This window comes from Aedes albopictus, chromosome 3, assembly GCF_035046485.1.
Source record: "Aedes albopictus strain Foshan chromosome 3, AalbF5, whole genome shotgun sequence".
NCBI lineage: Eukaryota > Metazoa > Arthropoda > Insecta > Diptera > Culicidae > Aedes > Aedes albopictus.
The window spans coordinates 444,686,720-444,705,146 of NC_085138.1; the positions used below are offsets into that span (position 1 = coordinate 444,686,720).

The following is an 18,427-nucleotide window of genomic DNA, read 5'->3' on the forward strand; positions in this document are numbered from 1 at the left end:
TAATGATTTTACGGCCAATCAAAAATGCGAGTAGCTGGCTGCTGTCGTCCTGCCTTCAACCAGTTTCTCACACAGGCCATAGCTATGCGAATCGAAAATGAAATGGGTACTTACTGTGACTCTGCTCAAGCTCATGCCAAATAGTGTAATCGTAGTAAGTTGCACTTCATTATTAATAGCAAAAATACAGGGAAACAAAATAGAATTGGCACATCTTGACGCGAAACACCGCGAAATGTACAGAGACAACTTTCTAGCATCGAAAACGTAAACAAACAATTGTCAAAGACTGTTACTCTTGTATAAAACGAATAAGTTTCATTTAAGACGAACAAATCTGCCTTAAGATCATAACTAGCAAAAACAATCTTCAATAAAGGCTGTAGCGTTCATGCAAGGTGACTTGGTTCCATCATTGTTTTGAGGGGGTTTGAATTAAAGGTAATAACAATTGATGGCGGCTGCATGAGTTTTGTTCGCTTGGAACGGCAGATATGCTTAAAAAGAATTGAAAAAGTGGCGTAGCCTTTTGTTTTTAAAGGTAATTTATGTCTTCGTATATTAATGATTGATATTATTTTTGAGGCGCTTTGTAATTTTCGTATGTTTTGGGTGGCATATCAACGAAAAAGTGGGTATGGCACGGACAATTTCGGTTCCCTGTCATCAATGATCTGTCAGGCAATTTAAATGTTTTAGCCATTTCAATTTGATGAAAATTAATTCGCAGTTCAACTAATATTTCATCCATGAAACAAAACTTGTTTGCATCTGCATAATGCTTAAATAAAAGATTTAATTTATTATGCACTGTTGACACTTTTGAGAAAGAAGGCTAAAAGATCAACATGCCTCAAGATATTCTTGTTAAAGTTTCATGGAGTTCTTATAATCAATCATCAGCGCATATACATAAATACAACTAGTTTCAAAGCAGTCTTCAAAAGCAGCTTTGAAGATCTCCTGAAGAGTGGGCCAGATTAGTCTTATGGATGTTTTATACCTATTTTATCTCAGATTTGCAGAACAAAGAGCTTTATTGCTAAGTTTTATGATTCTATCTTAGAAATTACTTCAGGATTGCCACAAAAGCATAATTGTTACTTGGGATTAAGATTACAATTTGACTAGTTCAAAGTTTGATTTCTTACCCTACAAAGAGAAAACTTTTTTGTACGTTATATCGAAGAGTACCTGTATAACAGATTTTCTCTCCTCTCTAATTTTCTAATAAATCAGTGTACCACGAAGCTCGATCGAATATAGTCATATATAGCGTCCATTTATTACGTAACGCTAAAATCGCCATTTTTTGACCCCCCCCCCCCCCCTCTCCCCTCCGTAACGCTTTTTGTATGAAAACCCGAAAATTTTTGTATGGGCCGTAACGCTCGGCCATACTCCCCCCTCCCCATAGAGCGTTACGTAATTTGTGGACGGCGCCAAACCGTGTCTGAAGTGCAAGTGCAACTAGTGTCGAAGGTAGAAGAAAGTGTGGCTCTGGACTTGCTTTTTATTATACAGTCCACTAAAGTTGTGCAGTCCAGAACAGTACCTCTAGAAAAAGGCACAGCATGTTGTTGATTGATAAATTGGGAAATGGATGCGAAAAAACGCATTCTGATGGGATTTGGAAATGATTAGATTATATACATGATTACATGTACAAAACAATTTTTGTTTAAAAGAAACTCAAAAATATAGTTGCCACTGTCCGTTTACCCCAAAAACGAGCTTTCAAGGTGGCAATATAGTTGACACTGCCCGTTTAGGGTACTTTTCTCTTTTTGACTTCGACAAAAAGCCGGAAAAGAGATTTTAGAGTGGATTAGGGCTTAACCCATAATATAAACTGTGTAAATCAGCTCATGTCAACTCATAATTTGATTATTCCTTTAAATATTTACCAAATCTAGAATTCTACAATAATTTTGCCATTTTTTGAGACTACAAATGGCTCCCGAAATGTTGTTAAAGCTATGTTTAGTAAAGTGACCCCACAATTTATGAATCGGCAAAAATGACCACAGTTTATGGATCACTCCATTTGATCAACATGGTGATTCATAAATAGTGTACAAAAATTAAGGTATTCATCGGTGTGGGGTCACTGTACCAAAACAAATACCAGGCGTGGTTAGTAATCCCAATTTTGCGTTAACCAAAAAAAAGTTCGAAATAAATTGTTATACAAGAGAAAAAAAAATACAAACAGTAGGTGGCAATATAGTTGCCACTGCCTTATAAAGGGGTTAACTGCCCCCACTCGCATAACAGTCCCATTTGACTTTTCATCACTTTTGAGTTAACGCTATGAATAGTCATCATTTTTTATGTACTTCCAAAAACAACAATAAAAATTGCGAATTTTTATGTCAATGTGTGAAAACAATACCAAGTTATGAGCGTCCCATATGAAAAGTACCCGCATAACAGTCCCATCATGGATTTTTGTGTTACGTAACACAAAACTGAACAACTTTGTAGTTATTGTAATATGTTTTACAGTTATATATTCATGTGCAAAGCAATCTGTGAATGTTTCGAGATGATCGAAATATTTTTCAAAATTTGGCGATTTTTCAAAGTTTTATATGGAAACAAGTTTTCAAACTTCAAATGCCGTTTTCTCAATTCCTACTTTTTTGCAAATGGGACTGTTATGCGAGTGGGGGCAGTTAATGTACCGTTAAAATATATTCACAGAGAATCAGACGTAACACTTATAACACATAATATTAAAAATCATCGTCACGAAATCTAATCATGCCGTATTTGGACAAGCCACCACTAGATGGCGGTAGCGAGCAGCAAACATCGAACAGGAGCAAAAACGATGCCAGCGCCGCGACCGATCAATTGACCAACTACTAGGACTATATCTCCAAGAAGAATAGAGCGAATAACTTGATTTCCGCTGCTAAAAAACGTTACGCAGCCTCCCAGTTTTCCCATGAACTACCCGCCAAGCAATTGTGGTGTAACCTGAGGCGCGATGGAGTGCATAACAATCCCAGGAAAGACAACTCTGAATGCGACTTCGATGCTGATCAGTTGAACAAGTTTTTCTCCGAAGGACACGTGAAAATGAAGCACCGTACGATTGATCCAACATCTAGCCGTCAACGACCTACTGGACATCAACCTCCGAACCAGCAAAATAGAAGATTCGAGTTTGAACACACTGACGTAAGAGATGTGGCTAGAAACATGTTTGCAATTCAGACAAATGCCAAGGGGATAGATGGGATTCCAATCTCCTTCATAAAAATGTTGAGCCCATTCGTTCTCCCGCTTCTAACCCACTTATTCAACGCCATAATCGACGCTCGTGTTTTCCCGTCCAATTGGAAACAAGCAATTGTTACACCTATCCCGAAAACATCGTTCCCTAATCAGCCCAAGGACTTCCGCCCAATAAGCGTTCTACCTGCTCTGTCCAAGATCCTGAAAAGATACTACTGAATCAAATTACAGCATACCTCGAAACCGCGAACCCTCCGTTATTGGCCGAACATCAATCGGGATACAGAAAGCATCACAGCACCACCACCGGATTGGCGAAGGTCACTCACGACGTGTTCAGCAATTTTGACGACGACCGTTGCACCGTTATGGCTCTAGTAGATTTTTCCCTAGCGTTTAACTGCGTGAAACATAATCTGCTTGGAAGAAAGCTGCAGAATAAGTTCGGGTTCTCCACCTCTGCCTGTTCGTTGATTACATCGTACCTCAGTCAACGCAGCCAGGTTGTTCACCACAATGGACACTTTTCTAGTCACCGTCCCTTAACCGATGGTACACCGCAAGGTTCGTGCCTGAGTGCATTATTGTTCACCATTTACATAAACAGCCTCCCGAGTGTACTACGATGCCAGTATCACCTGTATGCCGATGATCTACAGGTCTATGTTTCTGGACCAAAAAATGACCTCGATAGACTCATCACAGCATTGAACGATGATCTTCATGCGATAGAGTGCTGGGCCATAACCAACAAACTTTTTCCAAATCCTGCCAAAACAAAGGCCATTATTTTTTGCAAAGACGGCGTTATGAACCCACAGATTGATGTTTGTTTCTGCGGTGAAACTATTGATCTATCGGACGAAGTAACGAACCTTGGACTCATCATGGACTCTCGCTTGAAATGGTCCGGCCAAGTCAACAGTGTCACCATGAAAGTATACAACACCCTTCGCACGTTCCGCCGGTTCCAGAAGGTGCTATCTATGCAGACCAGACATAAATTGGCTCAAGCTGTGCTGATTCCGTTTTTCCTGTATTGCGACGCTGTGTATTACCCGGGATTGTCTGCTGCTCAAAAGGAACAGCTTCATCGCTGCTTCAAGTCGGTGATAAGATTCGTTTATGGTCTCCGACGGTTTGATTCTACCAGAGCGATCCGACACACCTTAATGGGATGTGACCTGACCGAGAACTATCTACGACGAGTTTGCTGCTTCATGCACACTGTGTACAACGGAAAGGCTCCTGAGTACATAGCACAACATGTACGGAGGGGAAACAATCAGCGTGCGAGGTCGTTCATCATACCACGCCACACAACGAGTACTCGCAGAAGTCTCCTAATCTACGGGGCATCTACCTGGAACTCACAACCACTGACTATAAGGAACCAAACAACGATGTCAACCTTCAAAGCTGCGCTTAATCGAGCATGAAGATGTATAATTAACACCTGAGACACTAACACCTATCCAAACCCCTAACACTAATATACAGTACTGGCCAAAATTATAGGCAGTGATGATGATACGATACATAGTTCGATATACCTTTGTTCGGGTTAGCTTAACTCAAATGCCATTATTCGAATATAAGTGTTTATTGATCACGATATGAAATTGCATTGTTTCAAACATCAAGCAAAAACTTAACGAAGGAGAAAGAATTCAAATCTTGAATTTGGTCGAAAATTGTCTGGCCAAAATTATAGGCACTTTATCGACCTTCCTAAGAAAGTTTGATGTTCTATCTCAGACATTAGTAATAACATCACCAGGATCCTTCAATATTCTGTTTGGCAGAGGTGTTAGTATTGTTTAGAATCGAGATCATTGGTTTGTAAGTTTGATTTTGGGTGTATTTTATCAAATGTCAATGATAGCTATCTCGAGATACTTGTGATTTTTAGTTTTTAAATTTGCAGTTAATAATAAATGTCCTCCATACGTTTCCAAAAGGTTTTAAGTGTAGGTTAGTGGGCAAGCCATCCAGAATATGAACTCCCATGTATTGTAATGGGTAAGTTTTGTTGTATGGCATTGAAATTGATTAATTTTGAATTGTGTAATGAAGCGTTGGCTTGTTCCAATATACCTGTAACCATCATTACGACTAAACTTCTTATTGAGATATTTCTCGTGGACATTGGAAATGTTTCTGATATACCTAATGGAATTCAATCTATCTTTCTATGAAACCGGCAGTCAAGCATGGGAAAACTCATTCGCTCACCCGAATGCCGGCGATGCAAAATAGCAAAAAGAACGCCAACAACCCAATACTGAGTGAGAGCGCGGCGCATTAAGAACGAACGCAACACGAACGGCTCGCAACCGACGCCACCGAAGCGAATCAGGAGATAAACAAATAGAGAGCGAAATGAATCAGCTTGCATCGATGTATACGAAAACAACGTTCGCTCTCTCAACTACCGAGTGGCATTCAGCTGATTGAATCAAAACGCACTCACTGATTCAATTCCCAGTACTGAATGCTTCCACTGAACGCTAAATGAACGTTCCAACATGAATGCTCTCGCACCCGACTCTGAACGCAAACATTCATTCAATCTTGGTTCGTTCGCCTTCGGCACTCAGATTCGGTAGCGATTCATTCGGCCGTCGTTGCTTGCGTCGCCCGGTGCTCGGCGATTAGAAAGAATGCGCAATGAAAGTGGAAAGATTTTGCTTGGCTGGGGGAGAAGCGCACTCGCATCAGATTGTGCGTGGATGTGAGCGAGGGATACGCAATAAATGATTGATTTTTTCCCATACTTGCCGGCAGTCCAGTTTCTATTGAAGAAATGCAGTCTCACACACTGTTAGTATCCAGTCCCACTTTCCGTTATTAGTTATACAGCTACTCAAAAAAGCGGTTTTCAGTCTAAGACAACAAGTAAATTAAGAACGCCTCGAAGGGTGCCAAAAACATGCCCATTGGAGCCAAATACAACAGTACCATGCTGTATTCAGTGATTTTATCCTTTTTGAAGAAATTTACTGGAATATGGGGTGTCTGTAAGGTGGAGAGTAGAATAACGCAATTTGCTATTCAGCATCCAAACACGACTGCAAGGGGCTGGGGTAGTAACAGTCTGTGGGGATGATTTTTTTTAAAGATATTGATCCCCTGATATCATCTGGGGGTATACTGAATGCCAAACAATATATCAAAACTATATCTGTTGTCTAGGATAAACACTTTGATGAGAACTTCAGTTATAATGATGATAACTGGTATTTCCATGAAGAGAATGCTTCATATCACAAGGTGAAATATCAATTGATTGGTTTCAAAGCCATGGAATTTCTGTCCTAGCTTGATCGTCAACTAGCCTAGACAACAATCGTATTAAGATCACTTGAAGTATATTGATCAGACGTTGTAAAACTATCAAACTAAAAATCGCCAGGTATTCGTTGTAGCTTTCATGGATATTAGTTCAAAATTCACCAAACGCCAATGGCATAAACTTATGATCCTGATTCCAAACCGTGCTAAAAGAATATTTAAGGCTCGTGAAAGTATTATAACCTCGATGAAAAAAAGTTTCTGAGATAGGACATCATACCTTCTTTGGTAGGTCAACATAGTGCCTATTATTTTGGCCAGACAGTTTTTGACCAATTTTAAGATTTTAATTAGTTTTTCTATGTTGATAATCGTTTGGAGTAAAAAACGTTGAATTGTTAATATGTAGTCAATAGACAATAATACTAAAATAATTGCATTTGAATAAAGCTATCTCAAAGGGAGATTTATCAACCTAAACATAGTATCATGAGCATTGCCTATAATTTTGGCCAGTACTGTATGTCATTTTGTAAATTTCAAATATTTGTAAGTGTCCTTGACCTGATGCATGGCTTAAGCTGGCAGGTTGCCGTATTATTTGAACAATAAATGTAAAATGTAAATGTAAATATTGTACCTAGACGGGGTGACTTGCAACACTAATTTTCTTAATAATTCAAAGTCCAAAAAAACAAAATATTGTTGTTTAACTAATAATTCACCAGCAACAGTCTGAAGGATCATTATATGAACTGAAAAATACATTTAAACTTATGTTAAATTAACAATTAGTAACTTGGTGTTTTTGAGCCCAATATTTCCATATAAAAATTCACAATTCAATTTCCTAAGTAAAAACAAATGTAAAAATAAGTATGTCAGCCCAAACGATATTACAATAGTAGCAAGAATACTTATCAAATCAAGCATAATTTTTCAATTCGACGTAACTCGAGAATGTAAACAAATCTAGGTTAACCCTCTAATACCCAAATTTTTGATTTAGATCTGAATATCATTTTTCGTCATCTAAAATCGATTTAAGCATGTTTTGGAAGATGATTCTTTTTAATTCTCGATTTTGTTAATTTCAGTTTTTGATTTTTCTAATTTTTATTTTTGAACATCCCCACACTTTTATATTTTTCCTGGAAGTCTATTTGGGATACGGATTTTTTGAGACGAAAACATTTTGAGATTTTATGATAATGGTTGAAATATATTTATTTGAAAATTTTTTTATGGAAAATTTTATTTTCCGTGTAATTTTTAGGAAAATCTTTTTAGAGTGTATTCAATTCCCTTAAACTATTCTACTTTGATAGAATGATTTGGGAAAATATGTTATTTATAGGGATAAATATGTTATTTATAGGGATTCAATACAAAATAATCAATGACTTCTGAAAGGTGACTGAAACATCAATTTTTCAATGATTTTTCAAAAATGTAAATACGCATTGAAAGACACCAAAAACCATTTTGAGATATACAGAACGGTCCTAAGTATCTGCCAAAAATATAAAAAAAATGATTATCCGCGAAACAAAAATTACAAAAATACTCAAACTATACCCCGTCTAAAGGCGGGGTTGGGTATTAGAGGGTTAACGGCTGCATGCATGATTCATAAAGCAAATTGAAGAACCCACATCACTGTTTGATGATTTATTGCTTAATTTGTTTAACTAAGCATATTTTTCGAAACGACGTATCTAACTATTTTCATGTTTACAACTTTACTGATAGATACACCGTTTTGATACATGAGAAAACCAAACGACGTATCTAGCCAAAATCAAAAGTAACAGATACACCAAACTGGCACCATACAAAAGCGACGTATCTGGCATGACGTATCTCTAACCAACCCGGTGTATGTGTATTTATGTCAAAATTCATTGTAAAAATGATATGGAATGAATAGGTTTTGTTTCTTACCTATTGCGTGCTATATCCCTGGTGATGTTAAGCACGAAAAAGCTTATGAAAAGTCTTTTTATAAAAAACTGTTTTAGTGAAATGGTCGTCAACATTGACCATGAATTTACTCAGATCAGTGAAAAAGTTAGATACGTCGATTTGAAAAAATATGCTTGAAATATGCTTAAAACTAAAAATTAATATCTGCGTGTTTGAAAAGGGATTTACATTGGGTGTTGCAAGTCACCCCGCACGACGTCTTGTATCAAAAACGACCTTATTTGGCTTTTTCAACATGAAAAAATAAATCAATCTATAACTTGTTCACTCTATTTTATAGAGGAGCTGGCTATTAAAACTATTACAAATAGTTTGAACTTTAAAATTGAGTTTAATCAACATTTTTTGTTAGTTGAAGCTGAAAAGTGTTGCAAGTCACCCCTCCTCTTCTTCTTGGCGTAACGTCCTCACTGGGACAAAGCCTGCTTCTCAGCTTAGTGTTCTATGAGCACTTCCACAGTTATTAACTGAGAGCTTCCTCTGCCAATGACCATTTTGCATGTGTATATCGTGTGGCAGGCACGAAGATACTCTTTGCCCAAGGAAGTCAAGGAAATTTCCTTTACGAAAAGATCCTGGACCGACCGGGAATCGAACCCGTCACCCTCAGCATGGTCATGCTGAATACCCGTGCGTTTACCGCCTCGGCTATATGGGCCCTATAAAGTCACCCCGTTTGACGGTATTAAATGAAGGGCTTTCTTTGTCTTTCATGTCATTGCATGAAGTTGAATATTGTGAGGCAAGTAGAATTATACACTATGCCCAGGGAGTCGAGATCCATAGCCTCAACCACTGGAGACCCTGGAGGCAGTATAGTGTCTATAACTGCAACAGAAAGCTTGTTGATTGTTCATAGTTTCGCCAAACTTTCAGATAATGGCTCTGTTCAAATTATGTTTTCCAGGGTGTTCAACATGCATTCCTTACAGGTGATTAGAAATCGCGATTTTCTAACTTGCTTTAGTTACGATTTTTTGTCGCCAGAAACGCAGTCATATTTACAAGCGCAGAAGAAACTGTCGACCATAATCGATTGGTTTCCGAGGAAGTTAAGCGACATTTTCCCTAGCTTTGTCCTCAGCTTGTCCAAAATACATGATTTACCCTCGACATCGATGTTGTCCTCTCATCGAGTTGGAGGTTTTTTTGCCATGCACTCTCGATCCTGCCCCAGTGTGCGTCGTCATCGGTGGCTAGTTTGATGGTTGTAGAACATCACTCTACAGGGAAAGAGGGAAAAGAGGAGGGAAAGCGTGTTATAAAACTGCTAACCTATTTTGATGCGTCGCGGCGCAGTTACTGTACTCTCTATCTCTCTCTAATCGTCGGGATTGTGTGAGCGGTGTGTTTGGGCTGCTGCCTGCTGCTTTGGGTTCAATGAGCTTTGAAGCATTTTCTTTTCGTCGAGGAGCGGCCAAAAGACATCGCCCGCCACAATCCGTCGAACTACGGAGATTCTCAGTTCAAAAGGGGGTTTATTTCACGCCGCACGAAGCGGTCAATGGATTGGCTCTTAAGTTTTATCATCATTGAAAGCGCGTTTTTTCGGGAAGTTGGATGTTTTCCGCAAAGTAAATGCTTACCTAGAACAGGATGAAAAGCCACTTCCGGTAATGGTTCCACAATCTGGAAGGAAGGTGTAGAGAAGAAACATGCCTGAGTAAACAATCTATTCTAGGTTAGAATCGTTCTCGGTGATCTTACCTGTTGTTCTGGCGCGCGGATTTCCCGGTGACTCATCTCCGGGCCGATTTCCGCGATCTCTCACAGTATACTCCTGTGATTTGAGATTTTTCAAATGCATCAAGCCACAAGAATATACCGCGAAACAGCGCACCATTTTGGTTCTCGTCCAATTCAAGGAGGGACAGCTTTCGTGAAAAAGCACGTTTTTTCCTCTCCGCATTTCTTCCTTATACAGCCACCAGCTTGCTAGCACGTCGATTCCGAGCGGAAGGAACCGCCAAGACACTTAGCGCGACGACCTAAAAACGTTTTAATTCAATAACCCTCAAGCAGAATCTTTCACTTATTTTTCCACCCGGCAAATAAAAAAACACGATCCGAAATTTCACCTTATTTTCACTTGCACTTCACTCGAACGACGATCATTCGAGAGCGAGAGTCGAAAACCACGCCAAGCTCGTCTCGCCGTCGCCGCATTGTGGGAACAACTTCCGCAATTTCAACCGCCCGAAAACCGCACTTTTTCACCGAATTTTTCGCAACCTTCACTCAATAACCGGTCCCCAAACTTAGCCCCACTCGGAAAAACAAAAACAATGCCGAATTTTGGCATTTTATTACCCGAAAACTGCACTAAAAACTGGAGGTCAAGACCCGAGGAAATTCACGTACCGCCGCACACCACTCAGTCCGGCGAAGAGAGAAAAATCCTCACGCCGCGAAAGCGAACCAAACTCGAGTGAAGCCGAAGTGAAAATGAAGGCGCAAACGAACGAGAGAGTGCCAGAGCTGCGATGCATGCAACCCCGGCAGTGCAAGAGAGAGAGAAAGAGAGCGCTGCTTTTTGACGGAGGAGCAAACTTTGACGTCACGTCCGGAAGTGGCAAGAAAGTTTCAAGATAGCCGGGTGAGCGGTCTCTGGCGGCGGGCACTGGAAACGAGAGGGAGCAGTGCTCGGTTTCGGGTTGATTTGAAACGGCGGTTGAGCCTCGGTTTGCATTAGGTTCATTTTTACGCTATTATTTATCGTCGCAGCATCAAATCGAAGTCGTCGCTCATGCACATGCACATGCAAAGTTGTAGCACAGAGAACAGACATCCAGGCTAGAACAAATTTCAATCAGAAAATTGTGTAAGGATTTGAATCTTCACTTGAGTAAGGTTGCAAACCAATATACAATGACAACACTAACGCCGCCAAACATCATATTGCCACAGTCAGTGGTGAATTGAAACATTTCAAGTGGTGAATTTAATTAGTATGAGAAATTAACCGATTGCAGCGCCACGGTATTGCCACTTGTGTTGCCGATTTCAAATGGCCGTTAAATTCCTTACACAGTTTCTGAAGTGGACTTGGATGTCTGTTCTCTGTGGTTGTAGTTGAGAAGTAAATTTGATGAATCTATTTTTTCTGTTGCGCATCATTAAGATAAGGCCGATGCAAATATTTAATTTGTTTTATGTCACCACCCCCCTCAAAAATCCCAAAATATTGAAGGGGCGAAAAAAAAACATGGCGGCCAATGACTCTATTTTCAATAGAAAAAATATTTTCAAGCAAACAATTTTTCAATAGTTCACAAATATTTTCAATAGTGATTATAATTTGAAATTTTTCAATAGTTTTTTTTTTCGTTTGTTCCTTATTTATTTTTGTCCACCCCCTCGTACCCGATGAGAGGTTTCGGACATAAAAGAAAAATAATATTTGCATCGGCCTAATTAAGAGCTGCAATATGTATTGTCTATCCGGTTGGAATCAAGACCGACATTCAATCACAAATTGCCATTTTCTTGGTCCACAAGTGTCGCAACTGTTTCGCATCTAGTGCGCTGTGTTGCTGTCAACGACGAGAAGGATGCGTACTACTTCTAACATGTTTAAAAAACGTCGCGAGTTGGGTCGCGTCGCGACTTGATTGTGCAAAGTCCGGTTTGGTGGCGGCCCGACAATACTACTCCTCGCACTACTGTTTGCTTTCCCAAATGAGGAGAACGTGCCTCTGGACCCAGCTAACAATTGTAAGTCATAAACAAGCAAGCTTGCTGAATTGTTGCTTAATAATGGCAATGATAGCTGAACTAAAATTATGCTCTACATGTAAATGTCCAATTACTCATAGGAGGAATCACCCAACGGGGAACCTTGAAACTCGCTTGCGAACTCCACCGTTGGAACTGATGTTTGCTCCGGCCGAGTGTTTCTACCGAACTGGCGCCAAGCCGCCCAAACACTGAGTTGTGTTACAAACATAATCAACTTGTCTGTCTGACCTGACAGGCAGCAAGGATGAGGCGGGTATGCACCATATAATAAAGGACAAGCTTGGTATACACCTCACACTACACATTACTGTTTAAATGATTTTTCAATTGAGAAAATAGTCAATGTCGACTTTCCTCATCGGTATCAACAATGATAAATTGAAACACTTTTCAAAAGTTTAACAAGAAATTTATTCGACTAGCATTGATTCCTTAACAAAAGAGTTTAACAAAACATTTGTCTGTATCCTATTGAGCTGATGTATCGATAAGCATACACTGAAATAAATTTTGTTGTCGTTTCCACCGAATCCATGGTAGAATTAAGAACTGTACCAACAATTTTCAACCGAATGCAAAATTCTGTTAATTGTACTGAAACATTGTCAATATTATCATGCGTGTCGAGATGCGTGTATTACTGTTGACTAAAAACATTCTTGGTTCTACTATTTGGGCATTGTAATTTCGACCATGTAGACTTGAATCTTGCGCGTCTTAGATAAACATGGTCAAAAATACAATGTCAAAATAGTAACATCAAGAATGTTTTAGTCAATGGTACTTCACGCATGGTAATATTGACAATGTTTCAGTACAATCACAGAGAACAGACATCCAAGTCCACTTCAGAAACTGTGTAAGGAATTTAACGGCCATTTGAAATCGGCAACACAAGTGGCAATACCGTGGCGCTGCAATCGGTTAATTTCTCATACTAATTAAATTCACCACTTGAAATGTTTCAATTCACCACTGACTGTGGCAATATGATGTTTGGCGGCGTTAGTGTTGTCATTGTATATTGGTTTGCAACCTTACTCAAGTGAAGATTCAAATCCTTACACAATTTTCTGATTGAAATTTGTTCTAGCCTGGATGTCTGTTCTCTGTGGTACAATTAACAGAATTTTGCATTCGGTTGAAAATTGTTGGTACAGTTCTTAGTTTTACCATGGATTCGGTGGAAACAACAACAAAATTTATTTCAGTGTATGCTCCTTAACAATGTGTTTTTCACTTGTCAAATAAACGCCTTTAGCCCGTCATGGATTGATTCGGAACTTTGTTCGGATTATGGGATAGGGTAAACAGGTATAATATGCCCCCCTTAAGCAGAAATGATAATATTTTTAAAACTGGCGCCTTATTCCATCTATTGTTCACTGCAAATCGTTGTTCCTAGAATCAGTGAAGTGTTGCATGCGAACTTTGTCTTTGGAAGAGCGGCTATGGAAGCTTTGAAACGTTTTTCGAAAACGTTCCAAAATCTGCCTTTTCAAAACAAACGGGGCAATACGCCCCATCAAAAGAAAAACGTCCAGCCCCGTGATAAAACTGTCCCAGAAAATAATTCCACCACATGCATATCCTAGAAGGGCCTTTTACCAAGTGTTTAACTGCATAATAGTTGCAAAATAACCCAAGTAAACAGAACTAGCTTCGTTTATAATGAAGTCAGCTTACAAGAGGTAAAATATTACGTCTAAAGCCTCAATTTTAGACTTTTTGATATTTTTATTGCTTTTCTGTACCAATCAACTAACAGACCAGCTTGATGGTAAATATTCTTCAATACTTATGATTTCTAATCGATCACGCATGTGAAAAACGCTTGAATCGCTAGAAAATTAAGGGGGCGATTTACCCCGATGGGGCGCATTATACCCTTTTACCCTAAATCATGGCTAAAACTGTTTAGGCAACCAAGTTATTAAAGAACCAAAACTTTAAACGAATCACATAAAATAAAACAGAATAGAATTAGGGTAAGTGTACCAATTATGGCTATAGTACCATTTATTCGCCATAGTTGATTTTCACCCTTTAACGATATATATCAACAATAAAAAAAATGCGAACAACACGTTCACAAAAGAAGGTTGCACTCATTTAAAGTCCACATTTTGCTTAAATTATGGTAGAAATAAATCATTTTCCTTAAAATTTCGGCTCCCTTGCACCCTTTTTCGCCATAGTGTACCAATTATGGCTAATCCCATAAGAAATGCATGCAAATAGTGCGAAAAGGAACCGAAGTTAAAAAATGTAGCCATAACTGGGACAGGGTTCCTATCATTGGCACGCGCCGTAATAAATACTAAAAGTAGTTTTGGCTCCGTTTTTATATTTTTCCTGTAAAGTATGGAAACTAAGCTATCTTTTAACATATTGGTGACATTCGTTGGTCTTCGCGTTATTTTTGTACAAATAGTTTTCCTTAGGTAGTGCCATAATTGGTACAGGCACCCTATTTAGTTTAACACTGAGTGCTAAGAGACGTAATCAACGTAAAAATGAGGCATTTAGTCTGTAACAAGACATCTTGTACCTTGATTATTATATTTTTTATCTTCCGCAGCAGTTCGATTGTATGAGACGCTTGGATCGATGCACTTGACATTTCAGTGCTGTCGTGTTTACTGAATATTGTTCCCTAGATAACCAAACAGCATTCAGAAATCGACATAATTCAAGTATTCCTAAACATCCTTATGCACTATTTATTGAACATAATATCAAGATTCCACGACAAAAGCATAAATAAAGAAAAATGCTCAACGGATCTTCGACTGAGCTTGAGTAGATTACCTGAACAAATGCTGTGAATGCACAATTTCCAAGGCCATACCGCACCACACATTGTCATACATTTTTACAGATCGATATTTAATAATAAAAATAAAACATATTCATATCGCAATTAGTTCGTCTGGTAACAATATCTTCAATAAGGACCAACACTTTTTGGCCGCATTCGATACAAGTTTTCTCACCATGCGATAAAAATACTGACAGCGAAATCAGAATGGAAAACACGTGTTTTGGGCTGAATAGTTGTTGAAGTATAAGGCGTTGTTCAGTTGATTACCACGTGCTGTGCTAATTCACCACTGCTGAACACAAGTTCAGGAGTGATCATTATTGAGTCATGGGAAGATTATGTTTTGCTTTGGGTGCTGCATCTCACAATCTCTAGAATGGCGCAGATAAGAAGGCATGCGGCTTGCAATCGACAAGTCTCGAGTTCTAATCCGGATTTAGGTAATTTTTTTATGTAATTCTTATTTCATAATAGGTGTTGTGGTAGTTTAGCAGATCGATAAGTAGGCCGAGCCCTTGGAATTATCATTTGAAATGTCCGTGGATAAGTCTTACTTATTTGAAGGTTGGACAAAGAATGAATTGAAAGTTTATTGAATGTCATAATCAAGTTAGGGTCTGGGACCATTTGGGCAGGAGCACCTATTTTGGGCACTTGCTTCTACAACTCAGTCAATTTCAAACCGATTGACTTGAATTTTTGTACACGGCTAGATACTGTGCCTAGCTGATTGTGTCTCAAAAATCAAGCCAATCGGTTGAAAATTGCCTGAGTTATAGCAGCAAGTGCCCAAAATAGGTGCTCCTGCCCAAATGGTCCCAGACCCTATATTAGATTGCTTATATTTATCGGTTGCTCGGTTGCTATGATGTAACATCTCTCTAAAACAACCAATATCCTTGAAGCTTGGATGGGAGCCTAAGCAATCGTCTAGGGCGTTCCGGTGTTTCTGGGTTTGCTCGAGGTTCTTCATCTTCCGGTTCTGGTTCGGGATCATTTTGTAGTTCATCTTGTTCAAGTATGGGTTCTACCAACTCGGTTACCGGTAACGAAGAAACTTCATCGATTGGGACCATTGGAACATCTACACCAGCAGGTACATGAACTTTACTTCCTGATTCTGTAGTCGGCATTTGTCGAAGACCAAATTCATCGAAGAAAACCGTGAGTGGTGAATCTTGATGTAACGGTTGCTCTTCAACTTCAACTCGATTTCGTAGTTGTTTGATGTGCGACCGGATCAGTCGACTATTTCGATTCAGAAAAACGTTGTAATTAACTTTTTGCAATTTCTCATCGTAATAGGCTGTTTTACCTCATGCAAATCTGCCAGGAAAAGGCCTACTTTCCCACACCACATTAGTAGTGCGGTAATGATTCATTACAGCACTGATTTGCGTTGCGTAATGAACCATTACAGCACTGTTATCAGTTTTGATCAACTTCTTGATGCTTTCTGGACGCAAGTTTCAAAATTTGTGACAACTGCACAGCATAACCTGCTATGATCAGACTTCTTTAAACATGGCTATGAACAACAGTGTGCAGTTTGATGAAAAAGTTTTGTTAAAAACAATCCTCAAGTGGTAATTTATGAAATTGCAAAAAAACGTTGTACGCAACTCGGTGCAGAACTCGATTTTTACAGCACTCGTCGTACTTATCCAACTCGGCAAGCCTCGTTGGATAAGGGTACAACTCGTACTGTAAAAATCTTCATTCTGCACCTTGTTGCGTAAACTACTATTTCCGATACGCTCGATGATCCTACCAGGTATCCAGCTCCACGAATTGCCTTGGTGAACTTGGGCATACACCGTATCGCCTTGTTTGAAGCATCTTGGAGAATCCTGAAGGTTGGTAACATCACCCTTCCGTTCGACTTTCTTGGACTGCTGTTGACGTTCTGGAGGTTTCAAAAGAGCTGCTACTGTTCGCATTGACCTTCCTAGCATTCTTTCAGCTGGTGACAGTCCGCCAAGATCCGGTGTTGGAGTGGAACGGTATACGGTTAGAAACGTCTGAAGTGAATCTTCTAGGGACTCTCCTCCTGAGCAAATCTTCTTTACGCTTCTTTTGACGGTGTCCACAAAACGTTCAGCCAATCCGTTTGATTGCGGGTGGTATGGTGCCGTGCGGATGTGATGGATTCCAAAAGATTCGCAGAATTTCTGGAATTCAAAACTGGTGAATTGTGTACCATTGTCACTTACTACGGTTTCAGGAATTCCAAACGTAGCGTTTGAGGTGCTTGATAGTAGCTTTTGCAGTCGTCGACTTGGTGAGAACTATTTCGGGCCATCTGGAAAAGGGATCAACGACCACCAGAAAGTATTGATTGATTGATTGATTTATCTTTATTTGAGAGACTTTCAGCCCTTACCACTAGAAAGTAGTTGCCATCAACCGGTCCAGCGTAGTCGATGTGTATACGTGTCCACGGCTTCTCTGGTGTGGGCCATTGTTCTGGTTTCGCCTTGACGGGAGCCTTAGTAGCAGTAGCGCAGTGACTACCGCGTCGAACATAATCCTCGATTGCACCATCCAGTCCAGGCCAGTAAACGTAGTTTCGTGCGATAGTCTTCATACGAAACATTCCGGGATGTCCTTGGTGGAATTGATGCAGCAAGCGTCGCCAAAAAGCCTCTGGAACGATCACCCTTTCCTTGAACATCACGCATTCGCTGATAATACTGAGGGATTCACGTCGATTGTAGTACGGAAGAACAGCTTCGGCAACTTTCTTTGGATTAGCTGGCCATCCATTAACAATGTATTTCTTGACTTGTTGGAGAACTTCGCATTTACTTGTGGCATCTCGGAGCGCTGAAAACGAAACTGGAACTGCTTCGATTGTGGTGTTTGTCGTAACGAAAGATGCTAGTATAAATTCCACATCTGATCGATACTACAATAGAAACCAGACTGAATTCGTTCACCTCATCCCGAGTTTACGAACCCCTACGACCATCTCCATCTCGGTTACGAATCTCTCTCCCTCTCTCTCACTCCTATGCGGTTCTCCGCGCGTCGCAGCCGCATCGAATGAGTATACTCCATAGTTTGCACTCTAGTCTGCGCTTTCAACTGAATTCAACTTTCGTTCGGTTTTTGTTCTTTATCCCGGTTTGCACGCGGTTCGTTTAGAGGTGTTCAAAACAAAATGTTTGTTTTTTATTGCACACATGATACATCATAATCATTTATTTAATCAATCCAATCCTAACCACTACAGTGTTGAGGATACTTGCCATGTCTTCTTCGAGCGAAACGGCAGCAATAATGTAGTCTTCCTCTGGGCGCAAGCTTCTATCGATAAGGCGGGAAAGCATGTCAGCA

At 39.6% G+C, this 18,427-nt stretch overlaps 1 long non-coding RNA gene across 1 annotated transcript; it reads right to left on the reverse strand.

Annotated features, from left to right (window-relative positions):
- Positions 1-9,411: 9,411 nt before the first annotated feature.
- Positions 9,412-11,117, reverse strand: LOC134292127 (uncharacterized). The gene is made up of 3 exons (XR_009999486.1): positions 10,234-11,117; positions 10,113-10,155; positions 9,412-9,749 (listed from the first exon to the last, which is right to left on the reverse strand). It is a non-coding gene; the product is annotated as an uncharacterized LOC134292127 (long non-coding RNA).
- Positions 11,118-18,427: the final 7,310 nt, after the last annotated feature.